General features: G+C 54.1%; 1 pseudogene; it reads right to left on the bottom strand.

The window, feature by feature from the left end:
- Positions 1-1,963: 1,963 nt before the first annotated feature.
- LOC116746200 lies at positions 1,964-13,797 on the bottom strand (annotated as a pseudogene).
- Positions 13,798-15,506: the final 1,709 nt, after the last annotated feature.

The raw sequence follows: 15,506 nt of genomic DNA, 5'->3' as shown, positions 1-15,506 counted from the left end.
GAGGTCAGGTGGGAGAAGAAGGGAATGATAAGACCCTCAGATGCCATTTTGAACATCTAGATTTAACTGATGGACAACCAAGTTGTTTAGCAGTTAGACATGAAGGAAATAGTCCAGTGAAAGAAATTTTACAATGGCGGGTGGGGGAGGGAAGATGGACAAGGAGGCTCAGTGAGATTTTTGCTGGAGTCCAGGTGAGAGGCTCAGAGTCCTGGGTCGGATGTGCCTTTGCCACGCAGAGCCACAATGCCTGCTGGGGGCCTCGTTGGCCACTGTGGCTGGGGGATGGGAGGGCTGCAAGTGTGGCCTCCTGCTGGGGGCAGAGTTGTCCTGGCTGACCCTGTGTGGGGGGAAAGGTGGGGCTGTTTCTCATGGGCTCAGTGTGTGGGATGCTGAGCTCTGAGGAGGGATTTGGGCAGTGGGACACTCATTCATTCACTTACTCATACATTTTCCAAGTCCCCACTATGTGCCATGGCCTGTGCTGGCTACAGGTGTTACATAGTGTCCTGCCCTTACAGAGCTGAAAGCTAGTAATGGGGACAAATAAGGACACTGCAGCACAGCAAAGCAAGAGCAGTGACAGAGACACCAAACGAGGAGCCTGTGGAGCCTGCGGTCAGAACAGGAAGTGCTTGGGCTCAGCCAGAACTCAAGAAGACCTCTTGAAACCTGGGCAGAAGTAGGATCCATGAAGGTCTCAGCCTATGGGTACAGTCCTTCTGTACCCTGAACCCCTGAATTCTGGGCTCAGATCCTTAATCTAGAGAGAACCAGTTCCATCTTTTGGCCACCTTCCCACTAGCTCAACTGGAGCTCCTGTGCCTCCCCCTCTGTGGTTTACTGGCTGTGATGCTACTTCTCCTCAAGGTTTCCCTAACCTCTGACAGGCATTGATTCTCAGCCTCCCCAGCAGCCCCTGGGGCCTCAGTCCAAACTCAATAAGTTCCCATATATTGGGTGTGGCACCCTTGGGTTAGACAGACAACACAAGAAAGAAAGCGTGAGAAGAGGCAGGAGCAGAGGCCTTCCCTCTCTCCTCCTAGGTTTGCCCCTGGAGTACTCATTCCCCAACGTCCTCCTAAAGCTCTCCCTCCCCATCCTCCCCTCCCCCACTGAGCCTGGAAAGGTGCTGTTTTGCCCTGTGCTCAATCCCCAGGGCAACAGCCCAGGCAGCAGGTGTGTGTGTGAACAAGGCCATCTATGGAGCACAGTGGCTGGAGATGACCTTTGTTTAAATATTAAAGAAGTCAATCATTAATCAAGCTTTCTCTTGGTGCCCAGCTACCCACTCTCTCCATTTGGGAGGGCCTGGACTGGGGCCGGGAGGGCCATGGGGCAGTTTGTAAGGCTACTTGCATCTCAGACAGCTAACAAGCAGCTTTTGGGGGCTGGATTATGCAGCCCAGCACGGGGCAGGCCAGAGGATCAGCAGAAAGAGGTGCTGGCCAGTATGCAGAGCATCGCGCTCATGAACCGGGCGCTGCTGATTTGTACAGGAGCATCTGTCTCTGCCTCAATACAGTTTACAAGGGGACTGAAGCAGTGTCCAGTTTCTAACAGAGCAGATTCCTCCTCGGGTACTGCAGTCCCTGTCCAGCCCCACACTTGGGCTCCTGAAGAAAGCATGACTATGAAGAACAAGTTCTGGGCATGAATTGGGGCTGGGGGATAGCTTGAGGGACAAAGCCCCTGAGTCACTAAAACCATGGTTCCTGAGCCCCCAGGGAAGGAGGTTGGCCCGGAACCCAGGGCGTACATGGAATCACACAGTCACATGGCCTCACATACATGAGTTCACATACACACAGTTACAACTCCGCATGGACCCAGATCTGCCACAGCTGCACCCAATTACAGCTGGGCGCTATGTGTGCAAGCGGTCCCCTCCTCAACCTCCCAACATCCTCTCTGGCTAGGCCACCCTCCTCCTGCCCCCCAGCCTCACCAGTCACACGGGTGTCTAGTCCCAGCTCCACCATTCAGCTCTCATCCCCGGGGGCTTCCTGTTGTGTTGTGTGAAAATCCGAATGGTCAGGCCGATTGAGCACAGCATCAGGATGAGGCAGAGGCCTAGCAGCAGCCACTGTTTTCTGACAACTTGGTGGGGCTCCATGGCTATGCCTAGAAAGCAGGCTTTGGGTGGTGACTTGAGTGCACTGGTGTCCTGTGCTCTGGTGTCCTGTGTACTGGTGTCCCGCGCACTGGTGTCTTGGGCCAGTGAGCTTTTTTCCAGGATGTACAGCCTGTAGGCCAGAAACAGGACCACCAGTAACATGACAAAGCTCAGGGCCAGCAACACCCACCGCCTAGATTTGGCCTGGGCAGGGTCAAGCTTCCAGACCCAGGAGTGCCTCCCTGTCTGTTTCTTTCTCTGTGAAAGGACACAGGAATCTTGCCAAGCAGGTGGAACTGGGGAGGGTACCTCATGGTGATCAGAGAGGATCTGACTGCCACGGGCCTTCTCCCTCAGCCTCTGGCACTCACCTTCCAAGCCAAAGTTGAGGGCCTTGCCTGGGAAGGAGAGTGAGAAAGAGAGCAAAAGGAAGAGAAGGAAAGGATGGTACAGATAGGGCTGTGTACCCACATGGCGCCCAGCAGTGGCTCCGTGCAAGGGTCGGGAGGCAAGGTGCCCACCCCGTGCTCAGAAGCCAGCCTGGCAGTCTAGCTGGAGAGTGGGCAAGGAAGCATCTGAGCGAGCTAGTGGCTGGCGAGGCTGCATCAGGTGCAGACAGGGCTCCACAGCAGAAAGCCAGGTCATAGATGGGCTAGGGGTTGAAGGCTGGGTTGGGTAAGGGCTGGCCCAGGGCAGGCTAGGGTAGGGCTTGGGGCTAGAACAGTGGTGGGATTAGGGTCAGATTACCAAACCTTCAAAGGAACAGCTGAAGTCTGGCAGCCCAGGATGTCCCCACGCCGCACATTCTCGGTTGACCAGCCAGTTCAGCAGGGGCTTGAAGTAGGTCACTGAGGGCCTTTGTAGGAACCCTTGTTCTCCCGGTTATCTTCTGCAGGACCTCTGGCCAGGGCTTGCTCAAGCCAGCTTTAGGACATCCCTGGGAGAGTGGGTACAGCTGTGAGGCTGTGGGCGGAATCAGCTGATGCTGCTGGGACCCCTCAGTATGCCCAGCCCTGCCTTTAGGGCTTTGATACCCAGACTCTTTCCAACAGAGCTCAGCACAGTGGATAAAATCACAAGCTTTGAAATAACACCAACCTGTGTTTGAGTCCTCTGTGGCTCAGCTGTGGGACCTTGGGCAAGTACTTAACCTTTCTGAACTTCAATTTCCATATCCATAAAATGGAGAAAATAACAGTACCTATCTCCTAGGGTTGTTGTGTGGCCAAATAAACACAATTCTCGGAGCGTACTAGGTGGGCAATAAATGTTTGCCTAATATTATCATTATTACTACTACTGTGATGATTGTTGTCCTCCTGGACTCAAGCCTAAAGTCAAGAGGGAAACCTCACGTTTCCCGTGAGGTGCTCAGTGTAGTAGAGAGAGGTCACTCTTCAGTCTCTTCCGGTCTCACAGGGAGCGTTTGGGATGATTTGAGAGATAATAAGCATGGGACGTGTCCTGTGTACTGCCTGCAGCGCTGCAGAACGTCAGCTCTGTCTCAAGGACACACCCAGTGCTTGGTGGCAGGGGGTCTAGCCTTCGGCAGAGGCAGAAGGAGGCGTCTGTTGATGCTTCTCAACCTGTTTCCCCTGATCCGACCAGGAGAGAGGTGGGACTGAGAGGCCCAGAAGTCAGAGTGTGGAATCTATACTAACAGGACCCAGGTTCAGACCCAGCAGTGCTAGCTACGGGCCACACAACACAGACAATCAGTTTAACCTCTCTTAGCCTCAGCTTCTTCATCAGTAAGGCCGGCTTCCATTAATACTTGCATTTCACTGTGGTGAGGATTAAGTCACATAATGGCAGCACAGAGGGCTTTGTTGCTTGCAAAGACTTATACACAACGCTTAACAAACAGCTGGGAAAGAATGAGGTGGGGAAACTAAAGGTCAGTGGATCCTTGGAAGAAACCACTGGGGGGAAATGTAGTTATGAGTCTAGAGAAATGGAGGAGAAAAGTCATCAAGATAGAAAGAAAAAAACAAACAAAACTAACTTTAAGTTAGAGGATTTTTATCCGATGCCAGGTCCTGGGAAAAAGGAAGGACCTGGTGGGGGAAAAGTTTCAACCACTCAGAGTCTGCCTATTCAGAAATAGTCTTTCAGGCTGGGCAGGACAAGAGGTTTGATGTGGGCAGCACATGAGACTGGCAAGGGTGACAACTGGGCACTGCCTGGAGCCCTCAACTCCAATGTGGCAGCAGCGGGCCCCATGGACAGGGTCAGGTCCTCATGGCTGGCTGGGTGAGGCAGGGGACTTTGGGAATTTGGACCAAGTCCACTTTGACCCTCTCTTCCCCGGAGAGCCAACCCAGAGGCTGTCCCACGGCAATCACATTTAGGAAGATGAGTCAAATATAGCAAAATCAAGTTTTAAGCTGTGTTAGGCAAAAGAGCAGCCAAGAATCTCGCCCTTCCCCTTCTCCCCTGCAAGCACATGCCTGCTCCATCCCTCCACAATATGCGTAGTGATGACCGGCAAGGCTTCTACATGCTTGGTGTCAAGTCACACCCTGGAAGCCTTGTGTGCCCTGTGTGGAGTGGGGGAGGGAAGCGATGAGAATGACTGAGCTCAAAAGTCCCAGCAACTAAGCAGGATGAAGGCTCAGAGTCAAAAGTGAGTTGATGTTGGGAATTCCCTGACGGTCCAATGGTTAAGACCCCAGGCTTCCACTGCAGGGGGTGTGGGTTCGATTCCTGGTCGGGGAACTAAGATCCCACATGCCACGCGGTGCGGCCAAAATAAGAAAACAACACAAAACAAAAGTGAGTTGATGTATAGAAAATGGATGTCTGCTATTCTTTGTACTCCTGCGTTGGGGGTCAGAGATCCCTCTTTGATCCCCTGGCATGACCTCCTCACTCTCTTTACATGTTCGCCAAAGCCCTTTCTTACTGCACCATCTCCTTTCTTGGATTACGGTTATTGATTTATCCTGTGGCCCATTGCCCCCTGCTGGACGCAGGGCAGGCTCGTTGGCACGTGCACAAGTAAATGTTTGCTGAATGAATAAATGATAGGCAGCCAGAAACACGAATGCAGGGAGCAGAGAGGCCTCTTATGTTTCACACATTCAGAGAAGCTCAAACCTGGGCAGTCGACTAGAATAAACTGCTGTAGTACGAAAAGATGGAAAAGCAAGTAGACTAGGCAGACAAGAAGGCATGCAAGGTGTAGCCCTCCTGCAAGCAAAGGCAGGGACCAGTCCTGCAACTCCATCTGGCCTTGTGGTTACTGATGAATGGCATGGTGGAATCACAAATGTGCTCATTAAATTTGCAAAGCATACTAAATTATTGTGAGTAATTATTAGGATACTTAAAAGAGGCTTTGGGGCTTCCCTGGTGGCGCAGTGGTTGAGAGTCCGCCTGCCGATGCAGGGGATGCGGGTTCGTGCCCTGGTCCAGGAAGATCCCACATGCCGCGGAGCAGCCGGGCCCGTGAGCCATGGCCGCTGAGCCTGCGCGTCCGGAGCCTGTGCTCTGCAACGGGAGAGGCCACAGCAGTGAGAGGCCCACGCACCGCAAAAAAAAAATAACAAAAAAAACCTCAACATGACCTTGACAGGTTAGGGTAATGGACCTACTGAAATCGGTTGAAACTCAATGGGGAAAAGACCATGTCACTGGGTGGGCCTCATGTCTCAGTGGTTGGAGCGCTGATCTTAGGACCAGTGGACTAGGTCAACTTCACCAGACCAGTATCGTTTGACTTATGGAAGCAACAGAGTGAAAGATATTGTGTTCTGGAGTCAGTTTGGGCCTCAAAGCATGACTCTGCCACTTCCTAGTTGAGCGGTGTGCACTAGGGGATCACATTACCTCTCTTAGCTTTGGTTTCATCATTTACGAAATGTGGATGGTAATATCCATTTTGCAAACTTATGAGCTGCTAACGTGAAACACTGTAAGAGCGCTTGTTAGAGAGCCCAGCCTGTAGCAGTAAATGCTTCCCACCATCAGGTCAGCCTCTCGCCCCACTCCAGGTTTGCTTCAGGACCAGAAAGCAGTGCCACAGAGGCAGGGATGGAAAGGATGGGCTAGATACCAAGTGCAGGAAAAAAGACAGTGGGTAGGGGGTCAAAGTAGACCACAGCTGATCAGAGTGTGCCAAGAGGCTGGTGAGAAAGCCGCCTGCGTCGCCTGGGGACTGGGTTCAGACGCTTCCCAGAAAAGGTGGAAGAAGCACAGTGCACCGTATCAAGTGCTGCTGAGAGGCTAGGCAAGCGACTTGCCAAGAAAGAATAAGGGGATCCAGATGGAAGATGGAGGCAGAGGCAGGACTCCAACACTGGGTTCTGATCTGGGACAGTTTGGTTTATTGGCTATCTGAGTGAGTGAGAGAGAGAGAGAGAGAGCGCGAGCGCGAGAGAGAGAGAGAGAGAGAGAGAGAGAGAGAGAGAGAGAGAGAGAGAGAGAGAGAGACAGTGTGTGTGTGTGTGTGTGTGTGTGTGTGTGTGTTAGCAGGAGGGGCTAAACAGTCTCTCTGACCACAAGGGGCTACACAAGAGGAAATGAGCTTTAATTAACATAGGAGAGACTGCAGTCTGACAGAAGGAAGAACTTCCACTAGAACACAAGCTCTGCTCAGGGGGCCTAGGGTGGCCAGGTGAGAAGAGGGGCCCTGGGGCAGGCTTCCTGCAAGGTGGGGAAGGGGAGCCAAGGACAGGGGAGGGAGGAAGGCACTCACTCCAGGAGCTTCCCAGCCGGCTAGGAGTTATAGAAGTCGCATCAGTGCAGGGGCCCCACGTGGCCTGAGGCCTTGCAGAGTGCTTCATGGAACTGGAACTGGAGCACGAAACTGAGGAAGTACCTGGGGAGAGAAGGCGAGGCTGGCTAGGGAGGGGTGGCAGAGGTGGGCCTAGGTCAGCAGTCACAGTGGGGTAGGCTGGCCCTGGAGCACTGCAAGGCTCTCCTTCCTAGCCTTCTGGGCCTATGCTGGCCTCCCTCGTTCCTTCCCTCCTCTCAGGGACATCAGACACGCTTTCCCATCAGCTCTGCCCTCCACGCGGGAGCTGATGTAAAAGCCCAGTGGGTTCAGGGCATGGCCCTCAGAAGGCTGTGCCATCTGATGGGAGGACGTGGGGAGGGGTGCAGGGGGACATTTGGATCTGGTGCCTTCCTGGAAATCCTCAGCCTGGGTCCTATGCCCCCGGCTCCCAACTCGAAGAGCCGGTTCTGCTGGCAGGGCCCAGACCTTTACCGAATGTAGGGCAAGCTGGCAGAGATGTGGAACTTGGCGCCCGGATCAAAGTCATCCTCTGTCCAAGGGACAGTGGGGCACAGGCTCTGGTACTTTAACCTGGGGCCGGGGGGCAAATTGGGGGCTTGATAGTGCCATCTGGTAGCGTTCCCAGAGCCTTTTCCTTTTGCAACATTTGCACAGCTATCAAAGTGACTTGGCATGCAGAGGACACTTAATGCATTTTTACTGATTAAATAAATGAGTTGAAAACACACGGGATTGGGAATCAGAATCAAATAATAACAATAGTGAACACTGAGCACTTCCTCTCTGCAGGAACCGTGCCAAGCTCTTCACACAGACTCACTCAACATTGTCCTGGTTGTGGGGGCACAGGAGGGAATGAGCTAGGCAAGGTCACTGCTTTCATCCTAATGATGGGGGGCGGTTGTAGACCAACCAACAAGGTCGTTTCATCTGATAAAAAGTGCTGGGGCTTCCCTGGTGGCGCAGTGGTTGAGAATCTGCCTGCCAATGCAGGGGACACGGGTTCGAGCCCTGGTCTGGGAAGATCCCACATGCTGCGGAGCAACTAGGCCCGTGAGCCACAACTACTGAGCCTGCACGTCTGGAGCCTGTGCTCTGCAATAAGAGAGGCTGCGACAGTGAGAGGCCCGCGCACCGCGATGAAGAGTGGCCCCCACTTGCGGCAACTAGAGAAAGCCCTCGCACAGAAACCAAGACCCAACACAGCCAAAAATAAATAAATAAATATTTAAAAAAAAAAAAAAGTGCCAAGAGGATACCAGGGGATAACAGGGGGTGGGTTAAATTGGGAGATTGGGACTGACATATACACACTACTATATATAAAATAGATAACTTCTGAGAACTTGCTGTATAGCACAGAGAACTCTACTCAATGCTCTGTAATGGCCTATATGGAAAAGAATCTTAAAAAAAAAAAGAGTGGATATATGTATATATATAACTGATTCACTGTGCTGTCCATCTGAAACTAACACAACATTTAAGTCAACTATACTCCAATAAAAAAAAAAAAGTGCCAAGAAGAAAAGAGAGTAACATCCCTGTGGTACAGTACTACTACTATTCCCATTCTACAGATGAAGAAAACCGAGGCTTAGGGATCAGGGAATTGGTAGCAGGACACAGAACAGTGTGTCCTAATAACTTTCATGTTCAGGTCTGGTTTTGACCCTCTGAGCTGTGTGACTATGGGAAAGTTATTGATTGTCACTGAGCCTTGTTGTAAAATGTTGTCTGTGAAATGGGGATAAAATGACCCATCTTTGGGATGAGACAAAGTCTGTGAACAAGCTCATCGTTTCACTGTTGGCCCACTGGAGCCTTGAACTATCCTCTGAGGGAAGTTCCTCTCTCATTGACAGGTTTTTGTTCAAGGACCAGGGAGTTGCCGTCCCTCTCCCTCAACCCCAGGTTTCCATCACTCAGGTGGTGGTGGGCATGGCCGAGAGAGAAAGGAAAAGGTCCTGGGCAGGCACTTCAGATGGCTGGTGGGGGTGCCCTCGGAGGGGGCACAAAGTCAAGACTCTGCCAGTCCCTCCAGTGAGGCCTGGCCCTGTATTCAGGGCGGGGGTGTGAGGGTGAGAGGACTAAGGGAGGGGCGCCCAGCTCTGCCATCCCTGGATGGCGGTGTGACCGCAGGGTGGTCACACCTTCTTCTGTGAATGGCCAACGTAAGGGCCTGGTGCAGAGCTAGCAGGCCCATCAGGGTCGTCTGTCGCAAGCAGACCTGAGCTGGTCAGTCTGAGGCCTAGTGGAGATGGAGAAGCCATAGTCATGGGCAGTTATTACCCAAGCAAACAGCCAGGGGTCAGTGATGGGATGGACACAGGTGCCCCTCACTCAAGACTGATGCTGCCCGACTGCTGGTGGTGCTCCTTCTGTTGCCAGCTCTGCCTGCAGACAGGTCTGGGGATGATAAGTCAGAGGCAGGTGTGTGTGCGTGTCCAGGTAGCAGGAAAGGGGGCACTGGGCCTGCCCCTGTCCCATGAGGACTCTTTCCACAGGAGGGAAAGATCTCAGCCCCCCAAACACCCCTTCTGCTGGTCCCACTGGTGGGCACAGAAAGGGAGGGGAGGAGCAGGAAGGCCTGCCTGGCAGGCAGTGTCCTGTTCTTGGAGGAGCCCAGGCGCAACGAATGTGCGAGCTTCCCGGGCTCCCAGGATCCCCAGAGAGGCTAAGGGGACTGCTCAGCTGGTGCTGCACTTGACACGATCCCCCACGACTGCACGCTCGGGCCCCACCCACTTCAGCAGGAACGCTTTTGTCCGGTGACAGCTAACAGCCAACGCCACCCCAGGGCTTCCCCATGGCCCCAGGTCAGCAGCATCTCACTCCCAGCTCTGCCCTCACAGGAGAGGCAGCAGCGCTCTTTGGTAGCAGGTAGTACCCTTGAGGCTGCCCTGAAAGCCCTGGGAAAGCCCACACCAGCACTGGGCCTGGGCAGTGGGCCCGATCAGCGGTCCTCCCCACCTGAGGTTCCACCACTCCTGGTTGTACACGGCCTTCTCGACGGTGCCGTCAAAGACCTTATAGCGAAACAGGTCCACCAGGTAGGCGAAGGGGATGAAGGCGATCTTCTCCAGGGCAACGTTCATCAGGAAACTGACCTCCTCTTCTGGGGAAAGTGGGGACGTTAGGAGGCTGCTCCCAGTTCCCCCTCCCCTCAGCTTTGCCTGGAGAGCCCCAGCTGCAGCCCCAGGCCCAGACTGGCCTCCTATGATCCCCTTGGTCCCCATCACCTTCATCCTGGTGCTGGTGGCTGAGCAGGGCTCCGTTGAGCAGATGCTTATGGGAGGAGGCCGAGAGGGTGATCACCGACCCCACGGCCTCTTCAAAGGCTGGGTTGGCACCTGTGTGGAAGATCACAGAGAGGTTCTTGTACTGCAGGAAGTACTGGATATAGCCCATCTGGTGGAAGATGGAGAGCAGATCTTCTATGGTCACTTCGGTGCACTTCTTTATCCTAGGGTTAAAGGGCAGGGGTCAAGGAGCATGGGGATGCCCTGGGAGGAGAGATTTCTCCATTCAGGCTCTGTTAAGGGACGGGGGTGGTCGAGCCAGAGACCAGCAGGGCCTTATGCTGTTACTCCAGGCCTCACATCCAAGCAGCGGCCAAGCCCTTTGCTCCCACCCACCTGGCCCACCCCCCGCCCCCGCTGCCCTCCTGAGCCAGGCAGACAGGTGGAGAGCGGAAGGAGCAGAGGCAGGGGGTGATGCTGGCCATAGGCTGAGCACCTGAAGTCCTTCCCCTCGTAGAAGTCCCAGGCGGATGCGTGGCACTCCACCTCCCGCCCGTCCGTTGGCCTTTCCATCATGGCATTTTTCCAGAACTCAGGAGGGGTGGAAAGCAACCCCAGGGAGGTGACGAATTTTTCAGCCTCTTGGAACATTTTCTCAGGACTTCCACTGCTGTGAGGAAGAGGAAGTGCGTGGGGCCCCACTCAGGGCTGCGGCGTGGGCAGGGGCAGACCGAGGCCGAGCGCTGACCTGGCTTCACATTGATCTTTCGTGATGTCCTCGGGGGGCTTCTCCGGAAGGGCAGGACCAGGTCTAAGACGTTGACCCAGGACTGGAGCCCACATGTTGCCTGGAAGGGGAGGGGGAGGGCTGAGAGGAGGCAGGAGACCGGCTCTCCCCCCACTGAGTGCCTGCTCGCCTGCCTGCTTGGAGGCCTACTCCGCCCGCCCTGCCTCTGCCACCAGCTGGGGTTTTACCCAGAACGTGGGCTGGGTTGGGCCCCCTCGGATCGATGAGCTCGGGCCGTAGAAGCGATACAGGGCCCGGCGCACGTAGGCGCACGCAGGCGCACGTAGGCGTGCAGGTTCATGTAGAGCGGCTGCAGCTCCTGGAAGAGCTGCTCCAGGTCTTCTTCCAGTGTGTCGGACTCGTACGTGGACCGCCATAAGGCCCCCATGTCTTTGTAACCTAGGAAAGGGGAGGGGGCTCAGAGGCGCTCACCCACCCTTCAGCCTGGCCTGGCTGGCAGGAGACCCAAGCACCTTCTAGGGAAGCCACCTGACCTCTTAGATCCTTAGGGGGTCTTCATTTGCCAAACAGGAAGAACACCTCCCAAGGCCACTGTCCGTATTGGATGAGATCAGGGTGGAAACGCACTTAGCAAAGTACTACTGTGTGCTCTTCCCCTTGCCTGGTTGGATAGGACCTGGTAAAGCCCTGTTCCGCTCTCCCCCGCTTCAAGCCCTACCCATCCAGTCCGCCTTCCTTTAGATCCCCCCAAGGACTTCAGGATGCTCTTTTCTTCTTGCTGCCTGGCTCGTTCCATCTTTCAGGCCTTGGATACACGTCAGCGAGGCTTTCCCTGACCACCTAGCTGAAGCAGGGCTCCCCTATCTCTCTCTGCAGCCCCTTCCTGCTCAGCATCATCCCGGGTGGCAACAACTGGAGATGTGCGTCTGTCCCCAGCGAACTGTAAGCCCTAGGAGGGTGGGCACCTTCTCTGTCTTTTCACCTATGCATCCTCAGAACCTCCCCAGCACCAGCACACAGTAAGTACCCCATCACCGTTTGTGGAACCACACAATGAGTGAGCCACCTGGCCCTCCCCAGCGGCAGGGCTCAGGGTTCCCATCTCCGGGTCCTACCACCACCCTTCCCCTCTGCAGACTCTGCTTCGCCCTTCCCAGCATTGCCCTGAGCCCCACGCAGTACCTGGTCGGCCCCCGGCTGGGCTGGCTGGTAGGTGTGGGGCGGGGGAGGGGCTTCACCGTTGAGCCTCGCAGCTGCACGTAGCGCTCAAAGGTGCTGCGGAGCTGGTGACCCATAGCATCCCGCCAGCCCTGCCAGGCCCACAGCAGCTCCCTCTGGTCCCGGGAGGAGGCCGTGACTTCTTGGAGGTCTGTGCCCGGAAAAGGAGCCAAGGTGGGATCCCACTCCGGCGGCGGCCTTCTGCCCTCACCTGCCCCAGGCACCCACTCTCCCCGCCCCTGCCAACAGGGCAGTTGGGACCAGGAGGAGGGTGGGAGTCTAGAAGCTCCTGGAAGGGGCTGGTGCTGAGACTCTGGGGTTGGTAGGGATGGGCTGGGGTGCTCCTCAGGCTCCAGGGGCAAGCAGGGCCCCTCATTCAGGCACACCTGGGTCATGCTGTATGTGGTCTCCACGTGGGCCACAATCTGGTTGTACTGGGGGGACGGGTGTCACCCAGGGCAGGCCGGTACCTGTGGGCCCACCCCTGGTATAGCCCCACCAGCCTGGAGAGGCAGGCCTGGCCAAGGCATCTTCCCACCAGTCTCTGCTTCCCTCCTCCTCCAGAGGAAGCTCTGGCCCTGCCTGCCAACCTCCCTCCTGCCCCCGGCGGCTCCCCACCAGGCAGCCCACCCACCCTGGAGACCTGGGGGCCTGTCCTCACCTCCCAGAGCTCCTCCTTGGGCAGGACTGCCCTGTCCAAGCTCTGCAGCTTACTCAACATGCGCTTCACGGCTGGGTCCTGGAAGCTGGCGATCTTAAACAGGAGGGCCCACGTGCCAAAAGTACAGCGTGTGCTGGGACCGCTCCACGTCCTTGTCCAGCTGGAAGGAGGGTCACTGTGTTTGTCATATGAGGCTGAGGGAGAGTGTCAGGGTCTCACAGCCCCCCAACCTCCTCCCAAGCCCCACTTTTTTTTTAAAGATTTTTTTTTGATGTGGACCATTTTTAAAGTCTTCATTGAATTTGTTACAATATTGCTCTGTTTTGGTTCTGGCCGCCAGGCATGTGGGATCATAGCTCCCCGACCAGGGATTGAACCCGCACCCCCTGCATTGGAAGGCGAAGTCCTAACCACTGGACTGCCAGGGAAGTCCCCCAAAGCCCACTTTAAGGGTTTGGAATCATTGAAAATTTGCTAAGAGGGAGAAGGGAGGGAGCCTGGTCCTTAAAAGCAAGCAGGGGCTATCTACAAGGGGAAACAAGAGACTCTTACTTAGAGATCTTTAGGGCTACCAAGAGGCCTGGAGCTTACAGTCTGTTTTGACGTGTACTTTGGGGCTTCCCTTTTCCCTCTAGCTCTGGAAAGGGGGCAAAAAAGTGTGGTTCCCCCCATCCCCCCACCGAGACCCCTGAGAAGAGCAAGGGGAGAAGGGGCTGGGGTGGAAGTGGTACCACACCATCTCCCCGCGATTCTTCTTGGTGATGTTGGTGACATAGTTCCAGGTGGCCTCCATGAACTGGTTCCACACAACTTGGGCTGTACGCTCATAAAACTGCAGGAAGGCCTTTGCCACGGCCTCATTGTAGAGCTTGTCTGCGGAGAAGGAGACGGGTATAATGCTGCCCTGGGAGGCGTCTGCCCCTGCCTGGTGCCCTTGTTTGATCCCATGCTCCTTCAGGTCCCAGAGCTACCTGAGTTCTGATCACCCTCAGTCCTGAGCCATGGCAAGAGCTGCCCATAATAGAAGAGCACAAGTAGGGAAGGTCCAGGGCAAGTCCATCTTGTTCCCATGACCAGGAGAACAGCAGAGCTGGGTGAGGCTATGGGCCAATCACGATCAAGCTCCATATTGTAACATCAGGGGCCAAAGGGTCAGCCATTGAATGTCAGAACTGGAAAGCCCCCATCTACCTTCTGGTCCAACTGTCCCCATTTTACAGGTGAGGAGACTGAGGTCCAGAATGGTCTAGCCATACAACCTGATTCACACAGCTAGTCAGTGGCAGAGCCAAGAGGAGAACCAGGGCTCTTGACTTCTACACCAGAGCTTGTCTCACTCTACTCGGTCACTTCTCCCTGGCACTGGAGCCACCCTTGGCCATGACCAGGGATTGATGCGTCTCCTCCCTCCACAGGCTGAGATTACCTCTGAGCAGGTGGGTGGGAGGATGGATGGATGGAAGGAAATGACATCTCCAGGTCTCTGGACCCTGGAAGCACAGTTGTCTCTCTGTGTTCTTCTGACTTGACCTCCTATGCTCATATTTTTGGCCTTTTTCTCTCTTGTGGGATGTATGACCATCCCAGGGCTGTGCAGGACCCTTCCTCCCTTTCCCTGTTCTTACACCTGCTTCCCCAGGGAGAGCCTGATACTATGAGTTTGCTGTCAGGAGGAGGCACGGAAGGTAGAGGACCATCTACTATGATAAAAATAGTACTTTTTGGTTGTTGTTAACTATCGTCATCATGCTATACATTACATCCTCAGGACTTATCTTGTAACTAGAAGTTTACACTTTTTGACTGCCTTCACCCATTTCACCCACCCTCCAACCCTTGCCTCTGGCAATCACCAATCTATAAGTTCAGTTCAGTTCAGTTTTGTTTTGTTTTGGGGTGTTTGTTTTTTAGATTCCTCATATAAGTGAGATCATACAGTATTTGTCTTGTCTGACCTCTTTCACTTAGCATAATGCTCTGAAGTTCCATTCATGTTGTTGCCTTCTTTTACATGGCTAAATAGTATTCTTGTGTGTGTGTGTGTGTGTGTATGTGTGTGTATTACATTTTCAGTGTCTATCAATGGACACTCAGGTTGTTTCCGTATCTTGGCTATTGTAAATAATGCTGCAATGAACATGGGGGTACAGATGTCAAGATACTGGTTTCATTTCCTTTGGATACATACCCGAAGTGGAACTGCTGTATCATATGGTAATTCTGTTTTTAATTTTTTGAGGAACCTCCATACTGTTTTCCAAGTGGCTGCACCAATTTACATTCCCACCAACAGTGCACAAGGGTTTCTTTCTCTTCATATCCTTGCCCACACTTATTTGTCTTTTTGATAATAGCCATTCTCAGAGGTGTGAGGTGATATCTCACTGTGGTTTTGATTTGCATTTTCATGATTAGTGATGTTGTGCACATTTTCATGTACTTTTGGCCATCCATATGTCTTCTTTGGAAAAAAAAGTCTATCAGATCCTTGCCCACTTTTTTTTTTTTTTTTTTTTGCGGTACGCGGGCCTCTCACTGTTGTGGCCTCTCCCATCGCGGAGCACAGGCTCCGGACGCGCAGGCCCAGCGGCCATGGCTCACGGGCCCAGCCGCTCCGCGTCATGTGGGATCTTCCCGGACCGGGGCACGAACCCGTGTCCCCTGCATCGGCAGGCGGACTCTCAACCACTGCACCACCAGGGAAGCCCCTTTGCCCACTTTTTAATCAAATTGTTTTTGTTGTTGTTATTGAGCTGTATTAGTTCTTTATATATGTTGAA

Source organism: Phocoena sinus, chromosome 20 (genome assembly GCF_008692025.1).
Source record: "Phocoena sinus isolate mPhoSin1 chromosome 20, mPhoSin1.pri, whole genome shotgun sequence".
Classification (NCBI taxonomy): Eukaryota; Metazoa; Chordata; class Mammalia; order Artiodactyla; family Phocoenidae; genus Phocoena; species Phocoena sinus.
This window is presented reverse-complemented; position numbering and strand designations above follow the sequence as displayed.